This window comes from Dipodomys spectabilis, unplaced genomic scaffold, assembly GCF_019054845.1.
Source record: "Dipodomys spectabilis isolate Male_0828 unplaced genomic scaffold, ASM1905484v1 ptg000320l, whole genome shotgun sequence".
Taxonomy (NCBI): domain Eukaryota; kingdom Metazoa; phylum Chordata; class Mammalia; order Rodentia; family Heteromyidae; genus Dipodomys; species Dipodomys spectabilis.
Window position 1 is genome coordinate 1,915,860 of NW_024870997.1, and position 15,667 is coordinate 1,931,526.

Sequence of the window (15,667 nt, forward strand, 5' to 3'; positions counted from 1 at the left end):
TTCCTTCACCCCTATACCGCTCATAAGTTGTAATGTAAATTTCCAACATGTTGTTTTTGAGTATTGCTATTGCACTGGTTTGCACTTTGTTCTTTGTATCACCATTTCATTGTGCCTCTTCCTTTGCCAGATTAAGATAAATGTATATACAATACACAGGATACTGAAATCAAATATAACAGGGGATAAACCAAAGAGAAAACACAAAAGAAAAAAGAAATTAAAAACAGCAACCACAAACAGAAAACTGTGTTCCCATATCCAGGAGGTCATTTTGCTCATCATCATCTTATATGGTCATACAAACATAGTTATTGAGCAATTCTGCTCAACTGCTAGGACTATCCTAGACATTTCCAACTTACTACAAATGAGGAAACCACGGAATCTGTTTCTTTGTGTCTTGTTTATTTTACTTCGTAGGATTTTCCAAGTCTTTCCAGTTCCGTATGAATTTGAAGTATAAAATTCCACCGTGCATACATAAACCACATTTTGTCAATTCGTTAATCTACTGAGTGGCCTATTGGTTTAAAACATGACTGCATATAAGTATCACTTAGTGTCATTCAAAAATGAGAGATGGACCGGGCGCTGGTGGCTCAAGCCTGTAATCCTAGCTACTCAGGTGGCTGAGATCTGAGGATCGCGGTTCAAATCCAGCCCAGGCAGGAGAGACCGTGAGACTCCTATCTCCAATAAACCACCAGAAAACCGGAAGTGGCGCTGTAGCTCAAGTGGTAGTGCGCTTGCCTTGAGCTGAAGAGCTGAGGGACAGTGCCCAGGCCCAGAGTTCAAGCCCGACAACCGACAAAAAAAAAAAAAAAAACAAAAGCGAAAAATCAAAAATGAGAGATGCCATTTCCCCAGACATTCTAAAAGCATGATTTCTAAGTGAGATAGGATTTTATGATGGTACGAGTTTTGAAATATCTGGATGAGTCTCATGTATATCTTGCACTGAATTAGGCAGGAAGATATCCAATATCATAGAGGATAAAACTGGTAGTGTCAAAAATATTTCCCTTGTGAAAGATAAAGGAGGCTGCCAGAAGTATAAAGTAGTTCAGATAATTTTGAAGAATTTAGAAATGCAAGCTTAAGTATGTCTCTTTAAATAACAATTATATAAGTGGAAGGTCAAAAGAAGGGGAAGAGAAGAAAATGACTGACAGCAGATCATTGTTCCAAGATAGAGTATTAATAGACATAATCTATAACTTTCAAGTTAAAATGAGACCAATAGAATACATCCCACTTAATTTAAGTACATGCAAAATAATTACTTGGCTTTTTCCTATTTTAATTCTCCAAAACAATTGAAGAATTATAGAAAAGTTATGTGATTGCCATTGCTTCAACCTGAACACTAAATGTGATGAGCCCTTTTTTTCTCACTTTGCAGTTGGAAAATAGTCCCTAGTTGATGATGTTGTGGCTGATTAGAATCAGAGTTAGGGGCTTGTACTTGTACAATTATCCCAAAATAGGTTAAAGCAGTTTTCCCCCAAGATATTCAAGTACATTGTCTGAATCTGTACTTTGAACACACCCTCACACCTGGGCACATTTTTTGAAATTATACCTCAGCATTTCTTGTCACATTTTACTTTGTGTCCTTGTCTTCTTTGGACATTCCTTTTGAGCTCATAGTTGCTCTATTTCCATTTCATCTGTAAAAACTGCTAAGAAAATTGTTCAAATACCACTTCTTCTTTGCACATGCCCAGTCTATGTATGAAGGTACATTGTCCATGTTAAGCAATAGGGTAGTACTCACTCTCTGAGGAGAAAAGTTCCACAATATGACCCTATGTCCACTTTGGAGTGTGTAGAATTTAAAGCATTATAAGACAAACTTAATATTGGAATTGAAAGGCTCCTTATGGATATTTTGTTGGAGCTCATTAGTTTTCCCAAGAGAAATAGAAATACCCACAAAATCTGGATTAATATTTTTTATGTTACCACTGTGCGTGCATCCATATTAAAAATTTACACAAATAAAGAAACAAAAAAAAAACTAAACCATAACAGGTAGATTGACTACGTGCTTATATCAAATTATGGAATAGATTTTGGAAGTATTGCAAATTCCTAACCAGTATGAATTAACTTCCTCTCTCCCCATCACTACACACAAATATTTAAGTGTGAACAGAATTATTTCAAGTAATACATTGTAAATGTTACTGCAATATCATGTGTATATCTTAAATTCCCTTGAAAGTAATAGTTTCTACATTCTATTGAAATATTAGTTATTGTATTCTAGGAAACTTTTGGAACAATAGACTGTATATCTTTGAAATGAAAAAGGTCAAAAAATAGCATAAAAGTTTTAGAGTAAGTCTGACTTCAGCAATGTATATATATAGAGAGAGATATAGATATAGATATTTTATGTAGAAAGACATACATTTTTAGAGATTATTTGTCATCAGAAATATATACATATATCTGAATTTATGTGTAGAATGATGTATATTATAGTGAAACAAAAATCTTAAAACATAATTAAAATTTAAAAAATATATCCAACCAAGTGCCAGTGACTCAAGCCTATAATTTAAGCTGTTCTGGGTAATGAGATCTTAGAATTGTGTTTGAAACGAGCCCAGACAGGAAAGTACTAGTTAGGGGGTGGGAAGGTGGCTTAGTGGTAGAGCGCTTGCCTTGCATGCATGAGGCCCTGGATTCGCTTCCTCAGCACCACATAAGCAAAAAGAAAAAAGCTGGAAGTGGCTCTGAGGCTCAACTGGTCGAGCACTAGCCTTGAGCTGAAGAGCTGAGGGACAGCGCCCAGGCCCAACGACTGGACTCCCCCCTAAAAAAAAGTACTTGTTAGATTCTTATCTCCAATTAACCACTAAAAACAGGAATTACCTCTGTGCCTCAAGTTGTAGAATGCTGGCTTTGAGTATAAAAAGGCTTAGGGGTAATGCCCAGGCCTTGTAAACAACAACAAAATATATCACATTAATTTCACAAAAGCACCTTTTAACTTCTGTGAACATTTCTTAGAAACATGAATACATGCCCCTGGAAAATGTTAAGTAAAAAGTATAGAATATTTCCGTTTATGTTAAAGACATGACTATTTAGTTTGTTTAAGATATTTAGGTAATAATTAGGAATTAAGAATAATGATAATATATTGGGACTCGTCTTTTATTCTATTTTACTATAGTAATAAAATGATATTCGTAATGATTGTATAAAAATACTCTTGTTTGTTATTTGAGTTATAATAAGTAATAAACATTTTTAATTGATTTCCAAAAAAAATCATTTTCTTAATGGTATCAATTCTTTGTAATTTCAAAACGATTAAAAAAATTAGTCCAAGGCTGGTTTGCTCCAAGGCTATAGTAGAACTATTTTGTCTTCACTACTAAACATGGTAATAAGATTCAAAGCTACTATGAAGGCTGAAGCTACTCCATTTTACAAGATTGTTCTCACTGACCTGTATTCCTTGAATTTACATACGAGTTAATTGAGCAGGTGGACCAATATTCTACAGAGATATCTAGATGTTTGATAGTCACTCATATTTTGTACCTTGTAAAAACACATGACCCCAGATATTATATAGAGAGAAATGTCTTTAGAGAATACTTGAAACAACTAAAATTAATTTAGGAATAAGTTAAGATTTAGATAATGCTGTAACATAATAAATCTGAATGATAGCAACTTGAGCTGTACAACAGAGGAGAGTGAGAGGGGAAAGAATGATGGATCATGTAGGAGCTATATGTCATTGCTATTGTGTTTCAAAAAACAGAAATGAAATTCACATACAATATATAATCTCCTTTTATTGTATGCATTTTAGTGCTTTGGAAGTAAATTCTACAATAATAGGTTTTCCAAGCCTAATTTTCACAAACTTGCATTTCTTCAAATAGAAATGCTGTAAATTTTAGAACAGACATTAAAATAGATATAAAATTCACTTACAGGAATTTGTTCAGCATACATCCTCTATAGTGTGTCTTTTCAAATTTGTTTTTGGGGATTATTTCCAGAGTCTCACACATACTACTCAAGTGCACTGTCAATGAACTACATTCCCTGTCCAAACAAATTTTTTACTTCTCTTTAATACATACATAGAAGTGTAATGGCTGGATCATATACAATTCTCTTTGACCTTTTGAAGACTTGAAATCTTACTTGCTAAAATGATCGCAGTATTATTCAAATCATTCTCCTATGTAGAGCTTATCATCCATCGATATTTTTGTACACTCAAAACAAGAACTACTGATGCTTTTGCTGTTGCTACTGATCGATGGGTACTTTTGCTTTCTTTGTTCATGCATTTTTATTATAAAATTGATATACAGAGGGTTTACACTTAATTAAGTCAATTAAAGAGCACACTTCATTTTATTTTCTAAAGTTCAAATTTTGGGCTTAAATGTTTTCATTTGTTTCTTTAGGATAATTCATTTTTTTCAGAGTTGTAGAATTAGTTTATTTTTGCATTATTTTTACACATGTAAATTATTCAGACACATATATTTTGCTTTTATAATATTTAATATGTGACTATTTTAAAATTGTTTTCTTAAATTTTATATGGTTAATGATGTTAAATAAATTTATTTTCTTATACTTATAAACATATTTGTCCAGGTAAAAAATACTTACTGTATTTTCAAGAAGCACATACTTTATTAAGAAAGGCTTCATTACTTGGTCACTTTTTGGAAATATTTTTACTTGAATTAAAAAAAAAAGTTTGAGCTCGGCATGGTGATTTGTGGCATCCATTTTCTAGCAATGGTGGGAAGTGTAAATAGAGTTTGTAATTTGGGAGATACTGAGAAACTCTGTGACCTTATTATAAAACTATTCAGAGTGAACTGATTAGAGATATAGTCATCGCTAGTGTTATATACAGCACCTCGCTATCATATTCTAAATCTTGAGTTAAAACACCAGTAACAATCTTTTTTCAAAATAAAAGGACACATATTTCAAAATGTTTATTATTTAAACTTATTTGCAAAGGTTCTCATTTCTTCGATTAATTTTCAATTTACTTAAGCTATTAAAATACAAGTATATTGTGATTATTTTATTTGTACTAAACTTTTAAATAGTATGAGCAATATTATGATTTCATATAACATACTTTTACTATTTGTGATAATTTCCTCCGTTTAATATGATAACATCTATATTCCAAATATGTGTATGTGGTGTGTATGTGTGTGTTTATGTGGTTATTGTGTGTGTGTACTTTGTGTGTACTTTGTAATTTTTGGGAGGTCACACCATTGCTTCACACATGCTAGGCCAATGTTTTACCACTGAGTTATACTGCCTAGTTTTAATCCAAATAGTGTTTTAAATCATAACTTTGAAACTTTCATTCCTAGTAAGTTTTATCAAAATTATATACGATAAAATGTGATCCATATTCTATCCACGCTAGCAATTTTTATTGTTACTTAGAATATTCCCACTACCTTTCCAGTTCCAAACTCTTGTGTTTGTTATTGATAAAAGTTTTACTTTGCTTCTTTTCTCTCTTCATTTTTTCCCTTTAGAGTTTAGCTATTCTTTCTCTTATTTCTTTGGGAATTAATTATCATATTACTATTAAAATACCCTTACATTGTAACAGGTATATACAATGCTCTATTTTCTATTTTATTTTTTTCCCATTTTCACCGACTTTTGGTCCAAACTATTAGATGGATTAAAAAGAAACTTGACTTAGGACACTTTACTTTTCTCCTTCTCTTGTCTGTATTTAATTCACTTGTTATAATTTAGGAGATAGATGAAGTAATCAAATAAAGATTAAAATAATAGTAAGAGAGGCTATGAATAGAGCTGAAAAAGATTTTAAATATGATAATAGCTAATTAAAATGCATATTTCTTACTTTTACTCTGTTTTTATGTCTCTCATTCCCACATTAAGAAAGTACATAGAAGGTTATCACTAAATTTATGTAATTATTAAAAATGTATTGAAAGAATATGGGCACAGTGTGGTTTTAGCATATTGAGACTTGTATGGGGTAGTTTGTTTTTGAGGACTTGCAATACGTTGTGATGGAGATGAAGGGAAGGATGTGCTTATTCTGGAAAACTGGCTAGAGGATTGCTCCCAGAAAGATAGTGATGAATTCTTCCAAAAGGTTACAGTAAAATCACTTTCACAACCATCTTCATTAGCGCACTATTCACCATAGCCAAGTTGTGGAAACAGCCAAGATGCCCTTTGGCGGAAGGATGATTGGAGAAATTGTGTCATATATACACAATTTTATTGGACCTATCCATTATTTGCAAAGAAATGGATAGATCTAAAAATATCTTAAGTAAACGAAGTCAGAGCCAGACACACAAAGGACCCATGTTCTGTTGCGTATTTGGAAGCCAGAATTTTATGCAAGTTAAACAACGTATTAACCAAAGCTTTCATTTTTCAGAGCAATATTTAAAAGGTGTAATTTCTTATAAAATTGAATTTTAATCCAAAAAAATGAATACCAGAAAACTATCACTTGGAAGATGTGAGGGGAAGTCAAATGGAAGGAATAAAGAGAGTTATGGAGTAACAGTGAAGACATTATATTCAATGGAAATAATATGAAACTAGAAAAAATTAAAGTGGGGTGAGGTTTGGAAGGGTAGGAAAAGTTATATAAAGATCCATTATACATAAAAAATTCATTTCTTGCATGGAAATTCCGGTGTACAACTAGTTAAGATAATAAACACATGATTAAAAACAAGGGAGACATTTGATCTTAAACTGCGTTCTCTTAAACCATGAGTCAATATAATAGTTTTCACCTCAGAAATTTTCTTTGCAGCTATTTTCCTCATAGTGACAGAAAAGTGACCAATGCAATGAATATCAATACATCACATTGCACATATAATATCACAGTAAAAATGCTAGATTTCATCACATGATAACATAACAGGTAGAATGTGCCAAACGCTAATTGATTGTTTTTCCAAGTACTTTACCTATGGTTTATAATTTAATCCTCACAATAATTCCATAACATGGAGCTCCTTACATTTTTAATTCTCAGTTGATGATATTGTAGTCTTCAAAGTTGGAATTACTAGTACAACATTGCACACATGGTAAGTGTTAGCCTGAGGTTCATCTCCCACTGTATCAATTAACCTCATTCTATTTTATGACTAAAATACCAGCACTTAGTCTACAAATTCTAGGAAATTTTCCCAGATTTATTGTGTACACTCATAATATTTCACTTTATCTTTGTTAGAAAATAGGGAACTCTAATATGAATACTCAAAGTTCATAATCAATGCCTACCTCCCTGGTGAAAAGAACTGCTAAAGTATAACATTCTTGATTTCTAGCTCAAAATAGTAGAAATCATATTTTAACCCTTCACTAAACACTGAAATGCCTGGGGATCCTATCTCTGTTTAACACTGTCTTACTGAAAATGACCTCCATAATTCCTGATGGAAACAGACAGCAGGTCTTATGGACCAATCATTTCCACATTGTAGCTCAACTAAGTTGTTTACCATTAAAAGTATTTTGATTGCTTTTTATACCCAACATTTTGAGAGAAAGGTACTACTTTAAAATGCTATTAAAGCAAGACAGATATAAAAATCACCTTTGACCCTAGATAAATATTTTATCTTTGCTATAACCAAAAATGCACTCTAACCTATCATTAATGTTAGGAATGAGAGGTTAAAAATAATAGACACCAAGGCCTAAGTATGAATTAAAGACTCTCCATTTTGTGAATACTATTGGTTTAAAAAGACATGAAGGGCTGGGAAGGTGGCTTAGTGGTAGAGCGCTTGCCTTTCATGCATGAGGCCCTGTGTTCGATTCCTCAAAACCACATAAGCAAAAAGAAAAAGCTGAAAGTGACGCTGTGTCTCAAGTGGTAGAGCGGTAGAATTCAGCTGAAGAGCTGAGGGACAGTGCCCAGAATTCAGGCCCCACTACAGGATTCCCCCGAAAAAAAGACATCAACACTACCAAATTTTTTCAAAATTTCTTATGATACTGAAGATTCAATTATAAACTATTAACACTTGATAATAACTCATTTTCATGGGAGTAGAATACAAAACACAAGATTAATCCTAATAATTTTAAAACACCTTTATTTAAACTACAAATTCATTCTTATAACTGCAAATAATCTAAAAATAACTGAAGCACAGTGAGACAAAAAACAATTTAACTGCATCATCTACATTCAAAGGACTGTGTTAATTGAAAACAAAATTATACTAATAATTAGGTTACCCAATTCACTTACATTCTTTTATTCTGTTTTTTTAGTTTCATAAAAACTGTCTTTTCCTAAAATGATGCATAAAAAGCCTATATACCCACTTACATTTTCAGATCTTAACAATATTTATTTCAGAAATGTCTTTAGCTGTACAGTCAATGAACTAAAATAATAGTAAAATATTTAAATGCTTTTCAGAAATTGCAAGACTCGATCTTGGATGTTATTTATATTGGAAAAGATATTCTAAAAGCCTTATTTGTTAAAGTTGTGATAGTTACTCCCACAAAAGAACTATTAATGAAGAAACCTTTGTATGTACAAACTTCAAATGCATCCACAATCTGGAGGTGACACATGTTTTTTTGAAATATATATCTAACAAGAATAGCCACAATACTGATTTTCAGTCAATATGATGGGATATTCAAATCTTAAAAATACAGGGTTTATTATCTTAGTGTGAATAGATATGATATTACAAAGAAAGTTATTATCAACAGAAATCCAGAAAGAGTTTATCCACCTTGCGTTTCACAGAAATAACCAGAGAGTAATACCTATTTGTTCAAGTTGGTCAAAATCACTCCATGAGTATTTCTTAAAAATATAAGCAATTTAAGAGGTCAAATACATATTTTGAACTGACAGTCTTCTTACAGTAATAATTTACTACCCAATTATATGTGTATCTTTTTAACTAATATATACTAAGCGCTGAAAATTATCTCTTTTATCTAGCTTAATATTGTAAATGCTTTGATTATGATGATGTTATTAACAAATAAAATGTACAGAAGGGTGGTTCCACTGAAATGACAGGACAGAACACTGATAAATAAAAAGCATTGCAACACAGCTCTGTTCAGCCTCATCCTGTTCAAATTGGCAAGCAACATTGCAACAGCGCACACACACACACACACACACACACACACACACACACACTTAAACACACATGTGTGCACATGTACACATATATACACATGCCAAATTCAGGGGTTTTTGTACAAAAAATTTCAAATAAAATATTAGTGATTAGGACAAATGATAATTTGCCTTATTACAAAATAATACATATTCCAGTCACCAGGGTTGTTACATTTTACCTGCCCCTCCACATGTGACCACTTATTTTATTTTAGGTAATTAACTAATTCATTCCTTCATTAGTTAAATACTAATACTAGAGCTTGAACTCAGGGCCTAGCTCTGTCCCAGAATTTGTGATTTTTTGTTTTAGTTTTCTCAAGGCTAGAATTTTATTGCTTGTAACACAGCTTCATTTCTAGCTTTTGCTGGTTACTTTCAAACCAGAATCTAATGGACTATTTTTCTTGGTCTGGTTTCAAACCACAAACATCAGATTTCGTCTATCTGATTAGCTAGGAATAAAGACATGAGACACTAGTGTGGCTCCTACTTTTTCTTATACTTATCTATTGCACATACTTAGGTAGCAACTTAATACTGAGAGTATAGAAGCAAGATGTACAGTGATTATATTGTTCTGTCAGAAATTTAAGTTAGTAATGTAAATTTCTTCTTAAGACCATACACAAAAAATACTTAAGAAGAAATCTGATGATGATGATGATGATGATGTGTGTGTGTGTGTGTGTGTGTGTGTGTGTGTGTGTGTGAGCTGCAATATGTTTCCCATATAAGCACTGTGCAGGGGTGTCCAGCCATTCAGATTTATTGCATGAATATCTGCCTTGAGCTACTAACTCATGGACAATGTCTAAGTGTCCACTCTAGGCTTCCCGATGAAGAGGGCTATACTCATCCTCATCCCTAGTATTCATATGAGTGGCCTTTTTGGAAAGTAGTGTCCACAGTGTAGTAAGCTACAAGAAAATCACTCTACCACTTAGCCACCTTCCCAGCCCAAGTATTAAGATTCTTGTCTGTAATTTGGTGAAAGCTATGTCTCTTCATGTAGGCGACTAAAAATGTATGTACTAATTTCAAGTAAATACATAAATTCTATTTCCATCTCTTTTAACAAATAAAAAATAAATTTGTTTGCTCTGTATATAGATCAGAAACATTGATTTTGTGGCTAGCTAGGTCATTGCACATCTGTATCTCTCTTCCTCTCTCTCTTTCATGATTTTCATAGACAATATGGTTGCTCCATAATTGTCCTAATTTATTTTGCTTTTATATATTTGGTTGCACCATTTTACTTTCTGTTCTATAATTTCCCAAATCAGCACCACATAAACAGAACCACAGAAGTGATTCTGTGGCTCAAGTGGTAGAGCGCTTGAACCACAGATGTGATTCTGTGGCTCAAGTGGTAGAGCGCTTGCCTTGATTTGAAGAACTCAAGGACGGTGCCGAAGCCCAGAGTTCAGGCTCCACAACTAATTTAAAAAAAAGAATCTAAATCCTTGATAATTCTAGGAACAAATATGACTGAAATCAGTTGAATCACACTTTTCCTGCACAATGAAAGAAAAGGTCCAGGCTAGGAAAGCAGCTAGAGAAGGCAGACAGATTGTATCTATGAAAAAACTTTGTGGAAAATGGTATCGAGGATCATTTACTGGTGATCCACTTGCACTGGAAACATGATGCTGAACTCTTGCTTGCTGATTCTGAAATATTGCTTTGATCATTATATTCTCCAAGAAGAAAAATGAAATTTAATTGATATCAAAGGAATACTAATACATTTTGACTTCTCATTAAGCATCTTCAATCATCAAAATTACTTGAAGACAATAGATAGGATTACTTTTTTAGATGAAAACAAGTGTCTTTAAAAAAACAAGGAATTTAAATAGTCAAGCAAAGGACTTCTATTTTACTACTGTATTATACATTTTTTCTAATGTTAGGTACCAATAAATAATGCATCTATTAGAATGCTCTTAAAGTTCATATATTGTAGAGTAAGTTCTCTTAAACTATATCATGGTATTTCCCAAATATTTTAAGTAGAAGGCATTGTTTCCTATTTTCTCCTTCCTAGAATAAGCTGCACATGAAGACACCACTGGTCCTCATTTTCAGTCTATGCATTTGAATACGGAGGAAAATCTTTCCTCTGCTCTCTATCAATTCACTACTCTCCAGTTAGAATAATTTAGTATAGTAAAAATGGAAAAAGAGAAAATAAATCATGGTGAAAAATCATATGCAGAAAATTCACTGGATTTTTCTGACCATTTCAACAAACGTGAACTATTGGGGAAATACATGGGCATCTCATTCCCACTGGTACTCAAAGTCTCTGGTTAGGCAATTCTGATGAACACAAGGAACGAGGTGAAAACGTGAGGAATGGTATCAATTGCAAGAAAATAACGGAGAAGAATCCATGCAAATTTCTTCTTTGGTATGCCGAAATTAATCGCCTTACTACAGTGCCGAGACTACTTTCCAAAAAGTGCACTCATATGTATACTAGGGATGAGGTAAGTATACCCCTCTTCATCGGGAAGCCAAGAGTGGACATTTAAACATTGTCCATGAGTTGGTAGCTCAAGGCAGATATTCATGCAATAACTCTGAATGGCGTGGCACCCCTGCACAGTGCTTATATGTGGAATAACACCAGAATGGATTCGTTCTTACTTCATCATGATGCAGATACCAATCCCCAAACTAAAGGCCTCTTGACACCCTTGCATATTGCTGCTGGGAATAGAAATAGCGAAGATATGCTGTATCTCCTTCTTTTGAACCATTATATCAAACCAGGTCTGAAGAACAACTTGGAATAAACTGCATTTGATATTGCCAAAAGGATAAGTATGTATCACTACCTCATTGAAGTTGTGGATGGCTGTACATATTGTTCTCCTATGTAGAAATGGTTTGGTTAAGTTTCTTAAATTTCAAAAGTGCCAGTCCATACATTGTGTTCCTATAAAATATTTTCATATACAAAGCAACAGCAATATCTTAATTTAAAAATTCATGGATTCCATAGTATTCTTCCACGTGAATTGCCTGACTTTGATGTCAAAATGTATTCAAGAGTTGTTTGTATGCATCTATAATGATTTCTGCAGAGCTTGTGATTTTTTTAATTTTAACTTATCGGTTGAAATGAATAGTATAGAAACTAAAGATATTCCTGGTGCTTGTCTACAAAAAGTATCTATGTTTGTATAAACTCCATAATCTATTTCATTGCCTTCTAGATATAATACTTTGAAGTCTACATTGTTATATAATATATACCTTCATTAATAAATGTGTCCTTTCAGATTACATTCCATATAGAAAAAGTTTAAGATTCCTTTTTCCTAGGTCCTTATATTATTTTATTTCTTTTTTATTTTTTTAACAATTACAATTTTTTTAATTGTGAAAATACCATACAAAAGAGTTACAATTACATGGGTAATATAATGAGTACATTTCTTATCAAGAATTGTTGCCTCCTCCTTTGTTTCCCCTTCCCATCCTTTCCCATCTTGCACCCCCAACCCCTCACCTCCGCCTACTCTCCCCCTACCCACTACCCCCGCCTCCCCTCCACAAGGCCAAAATTGTAAAGTTTATTTTTCAACAAAATAACTTGTACATATCGTTGTTGCAAGGGTCCACCTGTATCCCTATTTAAATGATTTGTTTTTTCCCTTCCCCTCCACAAATTATCCCAACATCTAATACACTGAAAGCAGGGGTTAGGCCGTGGGGTAGGGACATACAAAGCAACAAACAAATAATTTTATGAATGTGATAGAAACAACTACATAAAAGAAAAAACATTTTTATATACCTTCCCATCCCTTCCCATCCTTCCTCCTTCGCCCCACCCAATCTTCACCGCCCCCCCCACCCCCGCACCAAAGTTGTAAAGTTCATTTTCGACATAACAACTAGTACTTCTCATTGTTGAAACGGGTCCATCTGTATCCTTATTTAAACGACATTTTTTCCCCTTCCCCTCCACAAATTATAAAGACATCAAATACAGTGAAAGCAGGGGTTATATTGTGGGGGAGGGACATATAAAGCAACAAACAAATAATCTCCTAAATGCGTTAGAAACAATCGCAAGAAAGAAAAAAAATTGAATACATATATTAGGGTTCATTTCCCTTACATCACCTTATCTGACCTTTTCTGCTTGACTCAGACATATACTAGATATTGCAAATAAGCGAAACCATGGGACCTATGTTTCTTTGGGCTTGGCTTACTTCATTTAATATAATTTTTTCCAAGTGTTTCCATTTCCTAACAAATGGGGCAATGTCATTATTTCTGATAGAGGCATAGAATACCATTGTATATATATACCACATTTTCTTAATCCATTCATCTACTGAGGAGCATCGGGGTTGGTTCCATAAGTTAGTTATAATAAATAATGCTGCAATAAACATAGTTGGGCTGGTAGATTTAGTGTGGTCTTGTTTGTAAATATTTGGGTAAATGCCCAAAAGTGGGATTGCTGGGTCATAGGGGAGCTCTATGTGGAGTCTTTTGAGGAACCTCCATACTGCTTTCTAACGGGTTTGAACAAGTTTACACTCCCACCAACATCCCCTCCAGCATCTGTTGTTTTTAGAGTTCTTGATTTTTGCCATTCTAATTGGAGTGAGGTGGTATCTTAATGTTGTTTTGATTTTCATTTCTTTTATTGCTAGGGAGGTTGAGCATTTCTTCTTGTGTCTGTTGGCCCTCCTTCTTTCTTCTTCAGAGAAGTTTCTGTTTAAGTATTTAGCCCACTTATTTATTGGGCAGTTGTTTCTTTGAGGATTTGTTGTTGGGGGGTTGATTTTTTGAGTTCCAAGTATATTTTAGATATGAGACCCTTGTCCGTTGTATGGCTAGTGAAGATCTTCTCCCAATCTGTGGGCTTTCTATTGATCTTGCTAGCTATTTCCTTTGCCATGCAGAAGCTCTGCAACTTCATGCAATCCCATTTGTCCAAACTTTCTTTGATTGTTGTGTTTCTGGGTCTCTATTAAGAAAATTTCGGACTGCACCAAGGAGACCTAGGTTTTCTCCTATTCCATCCTGTAATGTTTTCAGAGTGTCTGCTTTGACTCTGAGGTCTTTGATCCATTAGGAGTTGCTTCTGGTGCAGAGTGACATATAAGGATCTAGCTTTAGTTTTCTAAAATTAGTTAACCAATTTTGCTAGCACCATTTACTGAAAAGGCTGTCTGTCTTCCATTCTATTGTTTTAGCTCCCTTATCGAAGATTAGATGGCTATAGGTCTGTAGGTTCATTTCTGGGTTTTCAATTCTATTCCATTTGTCCAGAGATCTGTTCTTGTGTCAGTACCATGCTGTTTTGATTACTATGGCTTTATAATAGAGTTTGAAATTTGGTATTTGTATTCCTCCAGCAGTTTTCTTTCAATTGAGCAGCGTTTGTGCTATTCGGGGTCTTTTATTATTCCATATTAATTTTTGAATTGCCTCTTCTATTTTCTTGAAGACTGAGTTTGGAATTTTGATAGGTATTGCATTGAATTTATAGATAGCCTTGGGAAGTATTGCCATTTTCACGATGTTGATTTTTCCAATCCAGGAGCATTGGAGTTTTTGTCATTTTCTATGTTCTGTTTTGATATCCTTTGTCAAGTTTTTACAGTTTTGATCATAAAGGTCCTTCACTTTTTGGTTAAGTTAATTCCAAGATATTTCATTTTTTGTGGGTCTATTACAAATGGAGTTGCTTTCCTAATTTCACCAACACTTTACTTATTGTTGCCATACAGAAAAACCATTGATTTTTCGGGGTTAATTTTATACCCCGCTACTTTGCCAAAGTTTTGAATCAACTTGAGTAATTTGGGAGTGGAGTCTATGGGATTCGTTAAATACAAGATCATGTCATCTGCAAAGAGGGAGAGTTTTATTTCTTTTTTCCCTATTTGGATCACCTTTATGTTTGCATCCTGTCTTATTGCTGTATATAGGGATTCTAATACAAGATTGAAGAGAATTGGCGATAGTGGACATCCTTGTCTTGTTCCTGAGTTAAGAGGAAATGACTTTAGTTTTTCACCATTAAGTATAATGCTGGTTGTAGGTTTGTCATATATAGCCTTAATTTTATTGAGGAATGTTCCATGGATTCCTAATTTTTCCAGAACCTTCATCATAAAGGGGTGATGGATCTTGTCAAATGCTTTTTCTGCATATATTGAGATAACCATGTGGTTCTTATCCTTGCTTCTGTTGATGTGAGGAATTATATTAATTGATTTGCATCCCTGAAATGAATCCTGTTTGATCATGTTGAATGATTTTCTGGATGCATTGTTGAAGACGATTGGCCATAATTTTGTTGAGAAGTTTTGCATCAATGTTCATCAAAAAAAATGGGTCTATAGTTCTGTTTCTTTGATGAGTCCCTGCCTTGTTTTGGGATGAGGGTGATGATGGCTTCATAGAATG